The sequence below is a fragment of the Hyla sarda genome, chromosome 9, assembly GCF_029499605.1.
Source record: "Hyla sarda isolate aHylSar1 chromosome 9, aHylSar1.hap1, whole genome shotgun sequence".
Classification (NCBI taxonomy): domain Eukaryota; kingdom Metazoa; phylum Chordata; class Amphibia; order Anura; family Hylidae; genus Hyla; species Hyla sarda.
In genome coordinates this window covers 67,642,468-67,661,997 of record NC_079197.1, presented here as the reverse complement: position 1 = coordinate 67,661,997, position 19,530 = coordinate 67,642,468, and the positions used below count along the sequence as shown (strand labels likewise).

The following is a 19,530-nucleotide window of genomic DNA, read 5'->3' as shown; positions in this document are numbered from 1 at the left end:
AACTATCATTTCAATGTTTTATTGACTAACTAGAAATTGCTATTTTGGGTGTCTTTTGGTTAAATCATGAATAGTGAAACCGATGAATCCTAAAAAAAATCTGGGATGTTTGATTATCTTACCGGTGGGGTACAGATGGTATTTTGTTTTTGTCCGTTTTGTGACAAACCATTTGTAGACACCCACATCAGATCTATGAGACCCGAATATACTTGTGTATTAATTCATAAATGCCTAATTTAATTAAATATAGGGTCAAGCTAGTGGATTATAAATTAATATTGTTACACACACACTGTTCATTTATATAATTGTACTCCTTAAGTTTGATCTAGAGTAGTAATTTTTTGAATATATAGATAAATAGTGTGGACCTTTTGTGTTATTGTCTGGTGATATCTTTATACAGGACACTTCATCATTTGGCTCCCCCATTATTACATTTAACATGGCCATCTCCTGTATACTATGATACTGTTTTATTGATTAGCTTCAGACTATCTACATATCTTAATTATATATATTATTTTGTATTAGGTTTTGTATTGTACTGTTTTACAATGTGCTTTCCATGGTGAATGGCACGCTTACATCATGTCCGGTCCACACTAGAGCATGTGCTTTCCTGTTTGCATTCCATCCCGGGAGTGTGTTTGATATGCAAACGTCACTTCCGGTGAATGGTTCTGGAACGCTCATAGCTTCTGGCGGAGATTACATCAAGGGGCCAGGTGATCTTGAGCGCATGCGCCAGGCGCACGTAAATCAGCGGTGATTGGCTGACATGTTCCTAGTACACATGGAGCGCATGCGTACTATACATTTCCGGACTCCACTTGTTTGGCGCTCCACATGATACTACGTCTAACTGTATCCATATCGGACCTTGGGATAAAACAGGTGTGTAACTTTTTAATTAATCCCTCCCCTATCTAGCTATAAAAAGACCTTGGCTGCTCCCAGTGTTAGGGACGCACGGCATCTATGTGCACCTCAGCTATGGCGAGTCTTTACTGTAGTGTTGCTACCATCAGCTTCGCACATAGCTTTTAATTCGTATCTATTTTTCTTCCTCCTGAGGAACCCCAAAATATTGAGAATGGGGGGAAACGCGTAGAGGAAGTTTATGGTTTTATCCTTTGTTATTATCTCATTGTTTTGAGCACATTATTGCACTGTATTTTTATCTTTAGTCTGTGAGTGGTGATGCATCATCATTAGGGACCTTTTTATAACATAGGGTGATATAGGGTTATACAGCGGACAGTCAACGGTTGAAGTGGGGGCTCATCCTAGTGGGGGCCATTATAGGACTGACATTGTAGGGAGAGTATTATCATTGTTTATATTTTTTATACCATCCTTCTCAACAGAGGATACCCTACAAACATCTCCAGCTGATCAGCCCTGCCCTGCTGGTTTCGGCAAATAACTGTAAGTGCTATTAATTATCTATTTTTGCAGCATAAATGATCTATTCCAACTGTTTATATATACAAATAGTGTACTATTTGTACTGGCTCTAGGCTTTACTATATGTAGTCCATAGAGCCTCTATATATCACCTTGTGTATCACTGTATCGATATTTAAAGTGATCGGATTCAAATATATTCTTATCTACATAATTTTTGGATTGTCGCTATGATAATCGCTGTGCCCTGATGCACACTCAGCAGACCATTCGTGGTGGTTTCATTGGTCATTTATTATATTAAAGGAACCTAATAAAAGTTATATTTTAAAAGGGGTATTGTGCAACACACTTAGTTACATGATAAGTTTCCTTACCCTTATTTGTTATTTGTTTTTGGTTAGCAAAAAAAAAGGTAATGTTTCACCCTATTTGGTTATCAATTAAAAATCTATAAGGAAGCATGTTTTTCTGTTTTATGGTTGTATATTTTCTGCACGTTAATAGGGGCAGCCTTCTTGCTTGAACTGCTGCTCAGCTGTATGATCATGTTTTATATCTGCCACTAGTTTTAGGGGTCATCATTTATTATGATTCTGCCTATGATAATAATAAAGAATCCCCAATAAAGAGAGAAAAAGGCACGCACCCTTAGTGAAGTATGTTACACAATAGGTACACAGTTAAGCAAATTAATAACTCACCTAGTAGTGTTGCACTAAGAGCACTACGCTTCTTTGCATATATCACACAATAGCTGGGTCCTGTAGCTTATGATCCTCTCGAATGTGAACAATACTGGTTCAGCCCAAAATTCAGCAGTAAAACACACAGAAAAATTGGATCTTATGAAGTGCTGGTCTTGGCAGGCTAATGAGGCCATATCCCCCGTAGTTTAAAACAAAAAACAGTTTATTGGTAGCACATATCAACGGTTTTTGGCCTGGAACAAGCCCTTCATCAGAAAAAGTGCATGTTACACATAGACAAACAATGCACACTTAAATACATGGGCTGCATCATCATAAAGGTTATGTTAATCAGGTTATTCAAAGAACAGGGCAACTCCAATCTGCCCTAACAAACAACAACACACCTAAGTTTCCCTTTACTAATCACAGTCCAATAATCAATAGTTCTTTATACCAGATAACTCACAAAACAGAATGATTATACGTAAACTTAGTGTCCTTATGTTGATAGTTTACATCCTGTCCAGAAGCCGAACAGGTGGATGTGTATATCTTTTCTAATTCTGGTCCGAAAAAACCTGAGTGCAAGGAGCTGTAGCGGAGTTCAAAGGGGATGAAGTTATGACATGGACCATGCCACACATAAGCGCTACATGGTAAATGTTGGAACGGAAACAGTGATTGGCATGAACACAATGGCGTACCAAAAGGGGGCGCCCCGGGTGCCACTCACAAGGGGGGTGCCATGACGGAGTCACCGCCCCCCCAATCTAGTGGCGTAGTGGCTGGGGTGCGGACCGAACCGGGCGACACCAGCCTGATGGGGTGACACCATGCCACACAGTGACCGGGGTGCCCCCCTCGTCTTCAGCTGCACTTGCTCCCATCCATTAGCACCCCATTACCTCGCTCTGCCGATCCCCGTTTGCAGTTGTGCTGGCGGCCTGGCCCGGGTCTGATGAGGCATGTCGCGCATGTGATGTCCCTACGCAGACCCACGCAGGAGGATGTCAGTGACATCACTCTTCAGGCCACCGCCGGAGGGACGAAATGCTGCCATGTATGTGTGTGTGTCTGTCTATATGTGTGTGTGTCTCTGTCTATGTGTGTGTCTATGTTTGTGTCTGTGTGTGTCTGTCTATGCGTGTTTCTGTCTATGCGTGTGTGTGTGTGCTTGTCAGGGGACGGACGGACTATGCTTCCTAATGTGGGGAATCTGATACCTAATGTGGAAATCTATGCTACCAAATGTGGGGAATCTGTGCTACCTAATGTGGAAAACTATGCTACCTAATGTGGGGAATCTATGCTACCTAATGTGGGGAAACTGCGCTTCCTAATGTGGGGAATCTATGCTACCTAATGCGGGGAATCTATGCTACCTAATGTGGGGAACTATGCTACCTAATGTGAAGGAGGGGGTGTAATTAAGGGGGGTGTAATTGGGGGAAGGGATTGGGGTGTAATTAAGGGGGGTGCGGGTGGGGGGGGGGGTGTAATTAAGGAGGGGGTGGGGGGGGGCCAAACAAAGGGTCCGCCCCGGGTGCCAAATTCTCTAGGTATGCCCCTGCATGAACAATGAGTGTTATGCGCGCTTGTTCAAGTTGTCTGAATAGTGCTGATAAAATATCCAATAAAGGAAAAAAAAATCGCCATATAAATAAGCACTCTCCTTAATAATTGTCAATATCATGCCAGTGAGCCATATAATGGCTATAGCGTAGTTCAAAAGGGGCGGAGCTATATTCTGGATTATACTGTGCATCAGCGCTACACTGTAAGTATGAAGATAAAAACTATAATAATAATTTTATGTATATATACCTTAAATGGGATGCATACAAATTAAAGAAAGTATTATATATTAAATTTCACAGATAGCCTTAGAATAATATGTGCTACCAATAAACTCCTTTTTGTTTTGAACTACAGGGATATTGCCTCTAAGGCCTGCTGAGACCAGTGCTGCAATAGATCCAAATTTTCTGTGTGTTTTACTGTGCTAATAATAAAGAGACTAATATGGACATTTTAAAAATATTATAATAAAAGATGTACACTGCCCCCAAAAATAAAGGGAACACAAACAACACAATGTAACTCCAAGTTAATCACACTTCTGTGAAATCACACTGTCCACTCAGGAAGCAACACTGATTGACAATCAATTTCACATGCTGTTGTGAAAATGGAATCGACAATAGGTGGAAATTATAGGCAATTAGCAAGACACCCCCAATAAAAGAGTGGTTCTGCAGGTGTGACCACAGACCACTTCTCAGTTCCTATGCTTCCTGGCTGATGTTTTGGTCACTTTTGAATGCCGGCCGTGCTTTCACTCTAGTGGTAGCATGAGTCGGAGTCTACAACCCACACAAGTTGCTCAGGTAGTACAGCTCATCCAGGATGGCACATCAATGCAAGCTGTGGCAAGAAGGTTTGCTGTGTCTGTCAGCGTAGTGTCCAGAGCATGGACCAAGAGACAGGCCAGTACATCAGGAGACGTGGAGGAGGCTGTAGGAGGGCAACAACCCAGCAGCAGGACCGCTACCTCCGCCTTTGTGCAAGGAGGAGCACTGTCAGAGCCCTACAAAATGACGTTCAGCAGGCCACAAACGTGCATGTGTCCACTCATACAATCAGAAACAGACTCCATGAGGGTGGTATGAGGGCCCCACATCCACAGGTGGGGATTGTGCTTACAGCTCAACACCTTGCAGGATGTTTGGCATTTGCCAGAGAACACCAAGATTGGCAAATTGAGCCCTGAGCACATGTGACAGACGTGACAGAGTCTGGAGACGCCGTGGATAACGTTTTGCTGCCTGCAACATCCTCCAGCATGACAGGTTTGGCGGTGGGTCAGTAATGGTGTGGGGTGGCATTTCTTTGGGGGGCCGCACAGACCTCCATGTGCTTGCCACAAGTAGCCTGACTGCCATTAGATGAGAGATGAGATCCTCAGACCCCTTGTGAGACCATATGCTGGTGCGGTTGGCCCTGGGTTCCTCCTAATGCAAGACAAAGCTAGACCTCATGTGGCTGGAGTGTGTCAGCAGTTCCTACAAGAGGAAGGCATTGATGCTATGGACGGGCCCACTTGTCCCCCCTTTATATTTTGAGCAATGTATTTTTAACCCATTTCTGTGGAGCAATTTATGATTTTTCACCCTTTTTTCTTCCTCACCTTATAATAAGATTTTACTTATCCATATCCAGTTGTATTATGGCTTGCAGAGACTCTGGAGCTCCCAGCTGTGGCTCTGGGATCCAGCCAGCCACATAGCTCTGCAGACTAGATCAAGGGGCCCCGTTCTCCTCCTGCTCCCCATCTCATAATAAACCTGGTGGTCGGGTCCACCACCTACTGCCTCCCTCTCCTCTGCTGCCGTGCTCTTCACCCCCGGCCTTGGGGTAGTGCCAGGCTGCCTCCATCCTCCTCTGCAGCCTCAGCCTTACAGCAAGGTGGGCTTTCCTTCCCTCTCTGCACCAGGGACTCTGTGGGCCACAAAACCCCTTCCTTAGCTCCTCAAACCCCTAGTGTCTTGGGGGACCTGTCAATTGCCATGGAGCCTTCAAGGAGCCCTTCTCTGCTTACCCTGCCTGAACTGTCAGCTCCAGCATCCCTGTCCCTTTTCTCTTCCCTGGAGCGACTTTCCTCCTCTCTGGTGGCCCTTCTGCCTCAGCAAGAAGCCCCTGAACCTCATCTGGACTCTCCTGGTCCCTCCTGGAGCTCTTCTGGGGGCTGCCCTTGGCCTGCACCATGGCCTTATGTTGACGGCCCAGATCCATCGCCCCTCAGCTGTCGCCCAACCCTGCTCCCCTCTCCGCTTCCCTATGAGGAGGACCTTCTGCCCATGCTCACAGATATCTTTAATTTGGTCCTTGGTAAACCTGCTCAGGCCCCGAGTGAGATTGACAAAGCCCTCCGACCTTCCAGCACTTACCCATCCAGACCAAGTGATGTAATCTGTCGGATTCATTACTTCTCAATCAAGTAGGATATCATGAATGTAACATGCTGCGCTCCGGCCGCCAACTCCGGCCGTGAGCGCAGCGTCCCCGACTCCCGGTGGGGCGGGGAATCGCATCGCGGGACACGCCCGCATGCGAATCCTGGCCCATCCATTACCTCGTTCAGCTCCTGCCGCTTCCTCTCAGCCCTGGTGCGCACGTCCCCATCCCTTAGGGCGCGCGCGTGCCGGGGCTTTGAAATTTAAAGGGCCAGTGCACCCATAATTAGTGAATGCACCTGTCCCCATGTTTTAAGTTGTTTGCACCTCCCACACTTCCCTGACGTATCTTCAGTGCTCATTGCTTAAGAGAAAGGGTTCCCATAGCTTGTTTTGCCTACCAGTGTTTCCAGACCTTCCTGCTATGTTTTTGACTCCGAACCTTTGCCGCCTGCCTAGACCTTCTGCTACGTTGACTACGCCTCTGTCTCATCCTCCGGTACCTCGCCTTGCCCACTTACCTGTGTTGCATTGGGGGTAGCGACCTGGGTGTCGCATGAATAAGCTCACCACCTCTGCAAAACTGACATTAATGGGGTAAAATTTCTGTTGTTCCTGCACTCCCCCTGCATTTTCTTTGACTTAGAACCTTAGTCAAACCCCTGCTGGCGGTTCTCCAGTCCTGCAATATTCTGTACAACTGATGTTTGTCCTTTGCGCTTCATATCATCATGACAGGTCAGCTACCCTGCGCTCACCAGCAGACCTCCTGAACTTTCTGCAAACCTCTGACATGGCCCATGTGGCTTTCCCAGGTTGTTTCTTCCTTTCAGGCACTGAATCCGCACCCTCGCCAGGGCATGGCTGAATGGCTGTCGCCAAGGCCCATACATTCAAGACATCGCCTTTGCAGTCTCTCTGGCTCTGGACTGCTTATGTACCATTATGGTTAGTGCTACACCTTCCTAATGACGTTAGTTAAAGTCACCTCCCTGAATTTTCAGGGCTTTAATATTCCTGAGTAGAGAGCAACGATTCTGTACTCTATGTACAAGTTGAGAGCCGCAGTGGTGTGCTTACTTGAGATTCATCTTCTTTGTGACCATGCCATGCTGTATCATGACCGGGGGTGGACAGGGAGAGTGAGCCCTAAGCTGTCCCTAGAAATACTCTCCCTGTCTACTTGCCCATTCGCCCTAAACAGCGGATCAACAACTTGGAGCTGGTCCCTCCCTGTGCTTAAGTGCAATGTGCATAAGGTACACAAATAATACTGCACCTAGACAGGGACATGTCAAAAACATAACAGGAAAACAATCAAACAACTAGATAAACCAGACAGGATATAAATATACAAACAGGGCAGGATATAGTGTACGAACATACAGTTTAGAAACAGGAATCAAGATAAACAGCAGATATGAATAAATGAACAAAACTATGAACAAAACTATATATGGAATAAGTATACCAGGAGATGGAGGGGATGAACAGATGAACTGAATGTAAAACAATAAACAGGTCAGGAAACATAGAACACTGTTCACACTGGACACTGAACAAAGAACAAACTAGTAACAGTTTATAGAAGAAAAGAAAATGAGGAGGCACTCACGTACAGATTCGTGGGGAGCTGTATTCTTTATTCTCGGTGCAGCATAGAACAGCAAACGTGGGACGCCAGAGCAATGGAGTGCAGACCGTGACAATTGTTTCACGCCCCTCTGGGCTTTTCTTCAGACAAATCCACCTGTTTAACTTTCTTAGGCTTAGAAAGGGTTAATTATAGAGAAGGGATAGATCGTCACAAAGCCCTCTTGCAACGAGAGGCCAGGATTATATTAGAAATGAATGCCCAAGGTAACCTGGGGCTTAATGACCAGCTAGACCTTAGTGTCTTTTTATAATAACACTTTATACTCCGTATATAGAAGTTTGTCCGCACTTGCGGTATCTTGTTTTTAATTTGTCTATATTTGTATAGTAGATACCTCCCCTCTGTGACGTCAGGCAAGGTGAGAGTACTTACCTGCATGAAGATCCGGAGGTGGACTTGTCTGAAGAAACGCCCAGAGGGGCGTGAAACAATTGTCACGGTCCGCACTCCATTGCTCTGGCGTCCCATGTTTGCTGTTCTATGCTGCACCGAGAATAAAGAATACCGATCCCCACGAATCTGTACGTGAGTGCCTCCTCATTTTCTTTTCTTCTATAAACTGTTTGTTACGCCGAGCGCTCCGGGTCCCTGCTCCTCCCCGGAGCGCTTGCGGCGTTCCTCACTCTGCAGCGCCCCGGTCAGACCCGCTGACCGGGAGCGCTGCACTGACATTGCCGGCGGGAATGCGATTCGCATAGCGGGACGCGCCTGCTCGCGAATCACATCCCAAGTCACTCACCTGTCCCGATCCCCGGCTGTCACGTCCTGGCGCGCGCGTGCCAGCTCTCTAAGATTTAAAGGGCCAGTGCATCAATGATTGGTGCCTGGCCCAATCAGCCTAATTAGCTTCCACCTGCTCCCTGTCCATATTACCTCACTTCCCCTGCACTTCCTTGCCGGATCTTGTTGCCTTGTGCCAGTGAAAGTGTTTAGTGTTGTCCAAAGCCTATGTTCCAGATCTCCTGCTATCCTCTACGAAACTTGCCGCCTGCCCCGACCTTCTGCTACGTCTGACCTTGCCTCTGCCTAGTCCTTCTGTCCCACGCTTTCTCAGCAGTCAGCGAGGTTGAGCCGTTGCCGGTGGATACGACCTGGTTGCTACCGCTGCAGCAAGCCCATCCCGTTTTGCGGCGGGCTCTGGTGAAAACCAGTAGCAACCCTAGAACCGGTCCACCGACACGGTCCACGCCAATCCCTCGCTGACACAGAGGATCCACATCCAGCTAGCCGAATCCTAACAGTAGATCCGGCCATGGATCCCGCTGAGGTGCCGCTGCCAAGTCTCGCTGACCTTACCACGGTGGTCGCCCAGCAGTCGCAACAGATAGCGCAACAAGGACAGCAGCTGTCGCAGTTGACCGCCACGTTACAGCAACTTCTGCCACTGCTACAGCAGCAACCATCTCCTCCGCCAGCTCCTGCACCTCCTCCGCAGCGAGTGGCCGCTCCTAGCCTCCGCTTGTCCCTGCTGGACAAATTTGATGGGGACTCTAGACTCTGCCGTGGCTTCTTGTCTCAATGTTCCCTACATATGGAGATGTTGTCGGACCAATTTCCTACAGAACGGTCTAAGGTGGCGTTTGTAGTGAGTCTTCTGTCTGGAAAGGCCTTGTCTTGGGCCACACCGCTCTGGGACCGCAATGATCCTGCCACAGCCACAGTCCAGTCCTTCTTCGCTGAAGTCCATAGTGTCTTCGAGGAACCAGCCCGAGCTTCTTCTGCCGAGACTGCCCTGCTGAACCTGGTCCAGGGTAATTCTTCAGTAGGCGAGTATGCCATCCAATTTCGTACTCTCGCTTCCGAATTATCTTGGAATAACGAGGCTCTCTACGCGACCTTTAAAAAAGGCCTATCCAGTAACATCAAGGATGTGCTGGCCGCACGAGAGATTCCTGCCAACCTGCAAGAACTTATCCATTTGGCCACCCGCATTGACATGCGTTTTTCTGAGAGACACCAGGAAAAAGACCTTGATCTCTGGGCACCTCTCTCACAGTATCCTTTGCAATCTACCCCTGTGCCTCCCGCCGAGGAGGCTATGCAAGTAGATCGGTCTCGCCTGACCTATGAAGAGAGGACTCGCCGTAGGGATAAAAATGTATGTCTTTACTGCGCTAGTACCGAACACTTCTTGGTGGATTGCCCTATTCACCCTCCACATCTGGGAAACGCACGCACGCACCCAGCTCACGTGGGTGTGGCGTCTCTTGGTACGAAGTCTGCTTCTCCACGTCTCACTGTGCCCGTGCGGATTTCTCCTTCTGCCAACTCCTCCTTCTCAGCCGTGGCCTTCTTGGACTCTGGTTCTTCTGGAAATTTTATTCTGGCCTCTTTGGTGAATAGGTTCTGCATCCCGGTGACTCGTCTCGTCAAGCCGCTCTACATTTCTTCGGTCAACGGAGTGAAGTTGGACTGCACTGTGCGTTACCGCACAGAGCCCTTGCTTATGAGCATTGGACTGTATCACGAGAAAATAGAATTTTTCGTCCTGCCCAACTGCACCTCCGAAGTCCTCCTCGGTCTTCCATGGCTCCAGCATCATTCTCCCACCCTTGAGTGGACCACCGGGGAGATCATGAATTGGGGTCCTGCTTGCCGCAAGAAATGCCTCACGTCTGCTCCCAGTCCCGTCAGGCAAGCCTCAGTGCCTCCTCCTACACCTGGTCTCCCCAAGGCCTATCAGGACTATGCTTTGCCTCCTCATAGCCCCCGTCCTGGTAACACTCTGCCCCGTGCCAAGCTTCACCCTCTGCCCTCCCTCCCCATTCCCACTCCTTCTGAACTGCCTGCCTTTGATGAGAAAACCCTACAATCGCTCCCAGTGTCCTCGTCCCACGTGAAGCAATTACCGACAAAAAAAGGGGGAGACCTAAGGGGGGGTACTGTTACGCCAAGCGCTCCGGGTCCCTGCTCCTCCCCGGAGAGCTCGCGGCGTTCCTAGCTCTGCAGCGCCCCGGTCAGACCCGCTGACCGGGAGCGCTGCACTGACATTGCCGGCGGGGAAGCGATTCGCATAGCGGGACGCGCCTGCTCGCGAATCGCATCCCAAGTCACTCACCTGTCCCGGTCCACGGCTGTCACGTCCTGGCGCGCGCGGCTCCGCTCCTTAGGGCGCGCGCACGCCACCTCTCTAAGATTTAAAGGGCCTGTGCACCAATGATTGGTGCCTGGCCCAATCAGCCTAATTAGCTTCCACCTGCTCCCTGTCCATATTACCTCACTTCCCCTGCACTTCCTTGCCGGATCTTGTTGCCTTGTGCCAGTGAAAGCGTTTAGTGTTGTCCAAAGCCTGTGTTCCAGATCTCCTGCTATCCTCATCGACTACGAACCTTGCCGCCTGCCCCGACCTTCTGCTACGTCTGACCTTGCCTCTGCCTAATCCTTCTGTCCCACGCCTTCTCAGCAGTCAGCGAGGTTGAGCCATTGCCGGTGGATACGACCTGGTTGCTACTGCCTCAGCAAGACCATCCCGCTTTGCGGTGGGCTCTGGTGAAAACCAGTAGCAACCCTAGAACCGGTCCACCGACACGGTCCACGCCAATCCCTCGCTGACACAGAGGATCCACATCCAACTAGCCGAATCCTAACACTGTTACTGTGTAACACTGGGAGGATTGAGCACCGCATTAGGAAGTGGATGGTTCGGGTGTCTGAACGCCGCACAGCCCTCTATCAGAGGTGCACGCTAGTATAGCTACATACTCAGCAGCAGCGCCAGTACTATTTCTACTCTACGGAAAGAACAAACTAGATTCCCCACTCCAAACATGGAGGGACATCAATACAAATGCCAAAAAGACTTGTAGCCGGCGGTCAAACTCCACCGTTAGATCAGGACACTGGCCTAGAAGGAAACAGAAATATAATACATGGAACACTAGACTGAGAACCAGATGAGTCTGAACAGACTCCACAAAACCAAACTCCACAACATGGAGGAATACGGATCAAGACTCTAAACAGGAATACTAAATACTGAGAATGGATACAAGCACAAGACTAACAGTGTGAACACAGACTAAGATATAACAAGGTACTAAAAGCTGACAGATGTACTTAAAACCAAGCAGACTAAAATCAATATCATAACAGGAATCAAACCATGGTTAAAACTCAGACATAGCAAAGATAAAACTAATAACCAGCACAGAGTTCAGCAGAGCTCTGGTATATATAGCCCCGCTGAAGTTCCCATTGGCTAATAGCATAAACTATTTCTTAGCCAGGGAGAATATCACAGAAAACAGATCAGTCTGAACAGGGCCTAAAACGGAAAAATGCAAAAACATAAAAATGGACATTGCATGCTGCATCACAACCGGCATTACTTTGCCTGGTATCACAGTAGCAGCCCATCCCACAAGAAGAAGAGGGTAGCTACACTATTTTACAAATCTCTACCGGTCCAAGTCTGAGACTCAAAAGTGGATGACGATGCACCCTATATAGTTAGTACGGTCGAAAAAAGACATATGTCCATCAAGTTCAACCAGGGAATTAAAGGGTAGGGGTGTGGCACGATATTGGGGGAAGGGATCGGATTTTATATTTCTTCATAAGCATTAATGTTCTTTTGTTCCAGGAATGTATCTAATCCTGTTTTAAAGCTGTTAATTTTTCCTGCTGTGACCAGTTCCTGAGGTAGACTGTTCCTTAAGTTCACAGTTCTCATGGTAAAGAAGGCGTGTCGTCCCTTGAGACTAAACTTTTTCTTCTCCAGACGGAGGGAGTGCCCCCTCGTCCTTTGGGGGGGTTTAACCTGGAACAGTTTTTCTCCATATTTTTTGTATGGGCCATTAATATACTTATATACATTTATCATATCCCCCTTAAATGTCTCTTCTCAAGACTAAACAATTGTAACTCCTTTAATCGCTCCTCATAGCTAAGATGTTCCATGCCCCATATTAGTTTAGTCGCACGTCTCTGCACCCTTTCCAGCTCCGCGGTGTCCCTTTTATGGACAGGCGACCAAAACTGAACAGCATATTTCAGGTGAGGCCGTACCAATGCTTTATAAAGGGGGAGTATTATGTCCCTGTCCCTTGAGTCCATGCCTCTTTTGATACATGACAATATCCTGCTGGCTTTGGAAGCAGTAGCCTGACATTGCATGCTATTCTGTAGTCTGTGATCTACAAGTACACCCAGATCCTTCTCTACCAGTGACTCTGCCAGTTTAATCCCCCCTAAGACATAGGATGCATGCAGGTTATTAGTACCCAGATGCATAACTTTACATTTATCCACATTGAACCTCATTTGCCAAGTGGATGCCCAGACACTTAGTCTATCCAAGTCATCATGTAACCTATACACATCCTCTATAGACTGTACCGTGCTACAAAGCTTGGTGTCATCTGCAAAGATAGAAACAGAGCTGTTAATGCCATCCTCTTTATCATTGATAAATAAATTAAACAACAGCGGTCCCAGTACAGAACCTTGGGGTACACCACTAATTACCGGGGACCAATCAGAGTACGAATCATTGACCACCACTCTCTGGGTACGATCCATGAGCCAGTGCTCAATCCAGTCACAAACTAAAGTTTCCAAACCCAAAGACCTTAACTTACCTGTCAGACATCTATGAGGGACAGTATCAAACGCTTTAGCAAAATCCAGAAACACTATATCCACAGCCATTCCTCTGTCAAGGCTTCTACTCACCTCTTCATAAAAGCAAATTAGATTGGTTTGACAACTTCTATCCTTAGTAAACCCATGTTGGTTATCACTTATAATACAATTATCCCCTATGTATTCCTGTATGTAATTCCTTATAAGTCCTTCAAACTATTTACACACAATGCACGTTAAACTTACCGGTCTATAGTTTCCTGGGGAAGACCTAGAGCCCTTTTTGAAGATTGGCACCACATTCGCCTTGCGCCAGTCCCTTGGCACAATACCAGACACCAGTGAATCTCTAAATATCATGAACAGGGGTACAGATATTACTGAACTTACCTCTCTAAGAACTCTTGGGTGCAATCCATCTGGCCCTGGAGATTTGCTTACATTTATATTACTTAACTTACCTTGTACCATCTCTACATTAAGCCAGTTCAGTACATTACATGATGTGTTACCAGCACTGACCTGTTCAATGTCAGCTCCTCCTTCTTCCCTAGTATATACAGAACTAAAGAACCCATTCAGTAGCTCCACTTTCTCTTTATCGCCTGTGACAACCTCCCCATTATCATTATTAAGGGGTCTTACATGCTCTGTCCTTGGTTTTTTTGCATTTATATATCAAAAAAAATATTTAGGATTAGTTTTGCTTTCTTTGGCCACCTGTCTCTCATTTTGAATTTTTGCTGCTTTTATTACATTTTTACAGATTTTATTAAGCTCCTTGTACTGTTTAAATGTTATAGCTGACCCATCAGATTTGAATTTTCTGAAGGCTATTTTTTTGTTGTTTATTGCTATTTAACATAATTTGTCAGCCATGTAGGATTTAGTTTTATTTGTTTATATTTGTTCCCCTTTGGTATAAATTTAGCTGTATAGTTATTTAGAGTTGATTTAAAGATGTCCCATTTACCTTCTGTATCAGTATTTGAGAACACCTCCCCCCAGTCTATGTCCTGTTATGCAGCCCTCAGCCCAGGGAAGTTTGCCTTTTTAAAGTTATATGTTTTTGCCTTCCCCGCCTGTCTTTGTTTTCTACATTTTAAGTCAAAAGTAACTATATTGTGGTCGCTATTACCAAGGTTGTTCCACACAGTTACATTACCAACCAGCTCTGCGTTGTTGGAAATGATCAAATCCAACAAGGCATCACTTCTTGTTGGGTCCTCCACAAACTGGCCCATAAAATTATCCTGCAATAAATTTAGGAATTGTCGCCCCTTTGTAGTTTTAGCCAACCCCGGACCCCAATCTATATCTGGATAGTTAAAATCTCCCATTATTACCACTGTACCTGCCCAGACGGCCCTCTCTATTTGTTTATGCAGCCGACCTTCTATCTCTTCAGTGATATTAGGGGGTCTGTAGATTACACCAAGTATAATTTTTCAGTATTTCCCTCCTTTTGTAATTCTACCCACAGTGATTCCACATCCTCAGAATCATCACACACTATGGCATCGTTCACACTGACTTTCATACCACTTAGAACATACAGACAGACTCCACCACCTTTTCTGTTCATTCTATCTTTGCAAAACAATGTAAACCCCTGCAGATTGACAGCCCAATCATGCGAGGAGTCCAACCATGTCTCAGAGACCCCAACTACATCAATATGTTCCTCCAGTATCAAGGCCTCAAGCTCCCCAATTTTATTTGCTAGGCTTCTGGCATTTGTGAACATACACTTTACATTTCCATCCTTTATGTTATTGGGGTTAATGGGATTCAAGGGTGTAAGTTTTATTTTCCTATGAAGCCTATTCCTATTAACTTTTCTAACCCCTCCCTCCGCTCCACCCCCAGGTACATTTATAATTCCCACCTCTCTATCTACACTATCTTCCCCCTCTTTGCTGTAGGTTCCCTCCCCCCAAGTCCCTAGTTTAAACACTCCTCCACCCTTCTAGCCATCTTCTCCCCAAGCACAGCTGCACCCTCCCCATTGAGGTGCAGCCCGTCCCTACGGTAGAGCTGGTAACCGACAGCGAAGTCAGCCCAGTTCTCCATGAACCCAAACCCCTCCTTCCTACACCAGCTTCTGAGCCACTTGTTTACCTCCCTGATCTCCCGCTGCCTCTCTGGTGCAGCTCGTGGTACTGGTAGTATTTCAGAAAATACTTCCTTGGAGGTCCTTGCCTTAAGCTTGCGGCCTAAGTTCCTGAAATCATTTTTAAGGACACTCCACCTGCCTCTTACTTGGTCATTGGTGCCAATATGTAACATGACTGCTGGGTCCTCGTCAGCCCCGCCCAGCAACCTGTCAACCCGATCCGCGATGTGCCGAACTCATGCGCCAGGCAGATAACACACTGTTCGGCGATCCTGGTCTTTGTGACAGAACGCCCTGTCTGTCCCCCTAATAATTGAGTCCCCCACCACTAGTACCTGTCTGGCCTGCCCTGTACTCCTCCCTCCCTCTTTACTGGAGCAGACACCCCCCTGGCGGTCAGAGGCAATATCCTGCTGCAGTTCTGCTAGCTCTGTAATGGCATCCCCCTCATCTGCCAAGCGGGCAAACTTGTTGGGGTGTGCCAGTTCAGGACTAGCCTCCCTGACACTTTTTCCCCTACCCCGCTTTCTAACTGTAACCCTGCTAACTGCCTGACTGTCCTGCAACTCCGTCCCACTGTCCTCCCTCACCTCTACTCCCGAGAGTGCCTGCTCAGTGAGCAGGAGACTCCTCTCCATGTTGTTAATGCTTCTCATTGTTGCCAGTCGCCCCTCTAGATGCAGGATCTGGGCTTCCAAATGGACAACTAGCACACATCTCGCACAACAATATGCACCCTCAAACTGTTGTTCAAGGATTGCATACATTGAACAGGATGTACATTGGACTGCATTTTCCAACATGGAGGCCATCTAGTTATGGGGATTTCACAAATGTATAGGCAAAAACAGACAGTCCAATTTACACTTCAAATTTTTTGTAGACCTTGTGGGTTCAGAAATTAACACTCACAGCGATCTCAACCTCCTGCTTTCAACCTCCTGTTTTTGAAACTCCTCTTTCACGCTCCCTCTTACACAGCAACACTCAGAAGAGCAAACTCTCAATAAGAGTCCCAAGCTAAGATTTATACACCTGTGCCCAATCTACTCCTCCTCCCCCTAGAGGTGGAACAGAGAAAAAAAAAAAATTAAAAAGGGTGTTTAATCTCTAACAGTTATCCCACTATGTGCAAGAGAGAAAGACTTACCCAAAATATGAATGTGGACTATAGGCAGTCGCACCCACTCCACAGATTCACTCCGCACAACAGATAATCACAGTTTTTGAAACTCCTCTTTCACGCCCCCTCTTACACAGCAACACTCAGAAGAGCAATGTTTTTGTGATGTCTTTAATCCAGGGTGCCATCTACCCTATCTCTACTATTTATGCCCCCAACTAGAGATGGGCGAATTGAAGCTGACGAAGTCTAATTTGTTCCAAATTTCATGAAAATTTTTTTTCGGAATGAATCCGAATTTCCCCACCCTTTGTGGTAACGAATGGCTTCATTTACTACATTTTGTGTGGGCCGGGGGGGCTAAAATGTGAGGAACTCTGGGAAGGTGGGTAGGCGGGATCACCCTGAATCACATGGCGGCATGCAGCCTATCAGCAGCCAGCCAGCCCTTTGATGTCACAGCCTTATATATTCGGCAGCCATTACTGAAGACGTGCATTTTGCTGAGAGACCAGAGACTGTTACTGAAAATACAGATCTTGTCTAGCGGTGAATCCAATCATCTCAGGCCTGCATTCGTTCTGGCTAGAGAGAGCAGGCACTGTGTAGTAATGAGCATTACTGACCTCAATTCTGCATCAATGCAGGCAGGGAGAGTTTAGAAGTTGTTTCATAGTCTGCCAATTGAGAGCATCACAGGAAGCACTTCCCATTCAAAGACTGCAAGCAACCATAGTGCAGGCAAGGACAATTCAGAGAGAGCGTGTGCTTTTTTCTTTTGCAACCATACTGGGGTGTATTACTGTAAAAAAAGTGAAAAATATACACACTCCACAGTTCTAAATTTTTTCTGGTTAAAGCTAATAGGGGGCAGTAAGTGTGAAAGTACTAGATTGTTACGCTTATTCCTGGTGCAACCATACTGGGGCGTATTACTATAACAAAAGGGAAATATATACACACTCAGCAGTTGTACGTCTTTTCTGGTTAAAGCTAATAGGGGGCAGTAAGTGTAAAAGCACTAAATTGTTACACGTATTTCTGGTGCAACCGTACTGGGGCGTATTACTCTAAAAAAAAAGTTAAATATATACACACACCACTGTTCTATAAGTATGTCAGGCAGAGAAGTGTTAGACCATGCACAGAGGAGTAGCAGAGGCCTAAATTTATCAGGCACAAGTAGAGGTCACATTAGAGTAGGGGCGCGTGGCAGAAGGAGTCGCAGTGAGAGGTCTGAGCTCCCGGTGTCAGCTAGCGGTTAACTTGGTCATCCACTTCATCCCAAGTGACATCCGACACCCCCAGTCAACTGTCGTTGGGTTCTTCAGACTCAACTCTCCCTTGGCATGGCCCAGGAGCAGTCCCTGTCCTCCAACTGCCTCTGTCCTATGCGGTTACCAGACGCAGAGAAGTATTGTATGCTGTGCGCTCAGATCCACTATACAGCGAGGACGTTCAACTAGAGTCAGCAGCTACTGGTTAGCTAAGATGTGGAGGAGACATCCGCCACTTCCTCCACTAGGTGGGCAAGTAGTGAGGAGGAGAGTGACGTGGGAGGTGGTGTTGCGAGCGTTCAGGCTCCTGAAATAGACTCCATTGAGGAACTTGAGGATGACATCAGTTATGTGCAGACACAACTCGATAATGATGAAGCCGATCGCACTTGGGAGCTAGGGGCAGAAGGGATTTCATTGAGAAGAAGAGGGTGGCAGGTTGCCCATGAGACAGCAGCTGAGCCAGCAAGGTGGTAGCATGGTTGGGAGTCAGCAGGGTGGCAACAGTGGGAAGTCTGGAGCCAAACGTGCCCCGGGTAGACCACCTGCTTCGCGGCAGCCTACCTGCCTGGGAGGTAGTGCAGCAGGGGTTCCTAGAGTCCGTGGCAGTAGCAGTCAGTCAGTGCAGACTGTTGGGGGGAAAATCAGCTACTTGGCGGTGTGGCAGTTTTTCATCAAGCACCCTGAGTAGGTTAACATGGCCACATGTAAGCTATGTCGGCAGAAGGTGAAGCATGGCCAGGGTCCCAATGTTGGCACCATGATCTTGCATCAACATATGCATCGTCACCATAAAGCGGCCTGGGAGAAGCGTGGCTCCGATATGGTGGTCTAGCCTGCTGCAGCACCTTACGCTCCACCAAGGCTGCCAAGACTCCACCACCCCAACCGAAAGGAGCTGTCTGTCATTCCCATCTACTGTTGGTCTAAATGCTGCTGCTCCTCCTACTTCTTGTCAGTCATTCCGGCAGCAATCTATCACCGAAGCGATGTCCAAGAGACTGCAGTATGCGCCCACTCATCCAACAGCACAGAAGCTGAATGTGCTCCTGTCCAAATTGCTGGTGCTGCAGTCCCTCCCTTTTCAAGTGGTGGACTCTGCACCTTTCAGAGAACTAATGGCTCAACTCTCCGAGGTGGAGAGTCCCAAGCCGTAATTTATTTTCGAAAAAAGCAGTACCAGCCCTGCAAAAATATGTAGAACAGAAGGTGGGCCAGTCCTTGAACCTGTCGGTGTGTACCAAAGTGTACGGCAGCACCGACACGTGGAGCTAACTACGGTCAGGGAGAATACATGTGGCCAGGAAACTTTGCATGCACTTCAGCCACTCATACACCGCAAAGTAAACCCTACTTGAGCTGCAGCGTCAGAATGGCATCCCCAACATAGTCTGATATGCTACGTTTCCACCCGTTGGAATTCCACCCTCCATATGTTGGACCGACTATACGAACAGAGAAAGGCCATCAACGATTACTTGATGATTCAAGCTGATAGAGGTACTCCGCTGTGTAACTTTGATGTAAACCAGTGGCAGCTCATATGTTGCTGTTTGCTCAGGCCCTTTGAGGAAGCCAGATTATTTGTCATTCGCCAGGATTATGGGATGAACGACATCATTCCCCTGCTTCATTTCCTACAACAGTTAGTGGAAACAATGGCTAGTCAGGGCACTGGAGACGTGGCGCCTACACCTCAAGACCACATGAGCCCTG

The 19,530-nt window shown here is 47.1% G+C and overlaps 1 protein-coding gene across 10 annotated transcripts in view; it reads right to left on the bottom strand.

The window, feature by feature from the left end:
- Positions 1–19,530, bottom strand: part of LOC130290823 (diacylglycerol kinase eta-like) — a 1,161,394-nt gene that overhangs the window by 83,843 nt on the left and 1,058,021 nt on the right. The window lies entirely within an intron of this gene.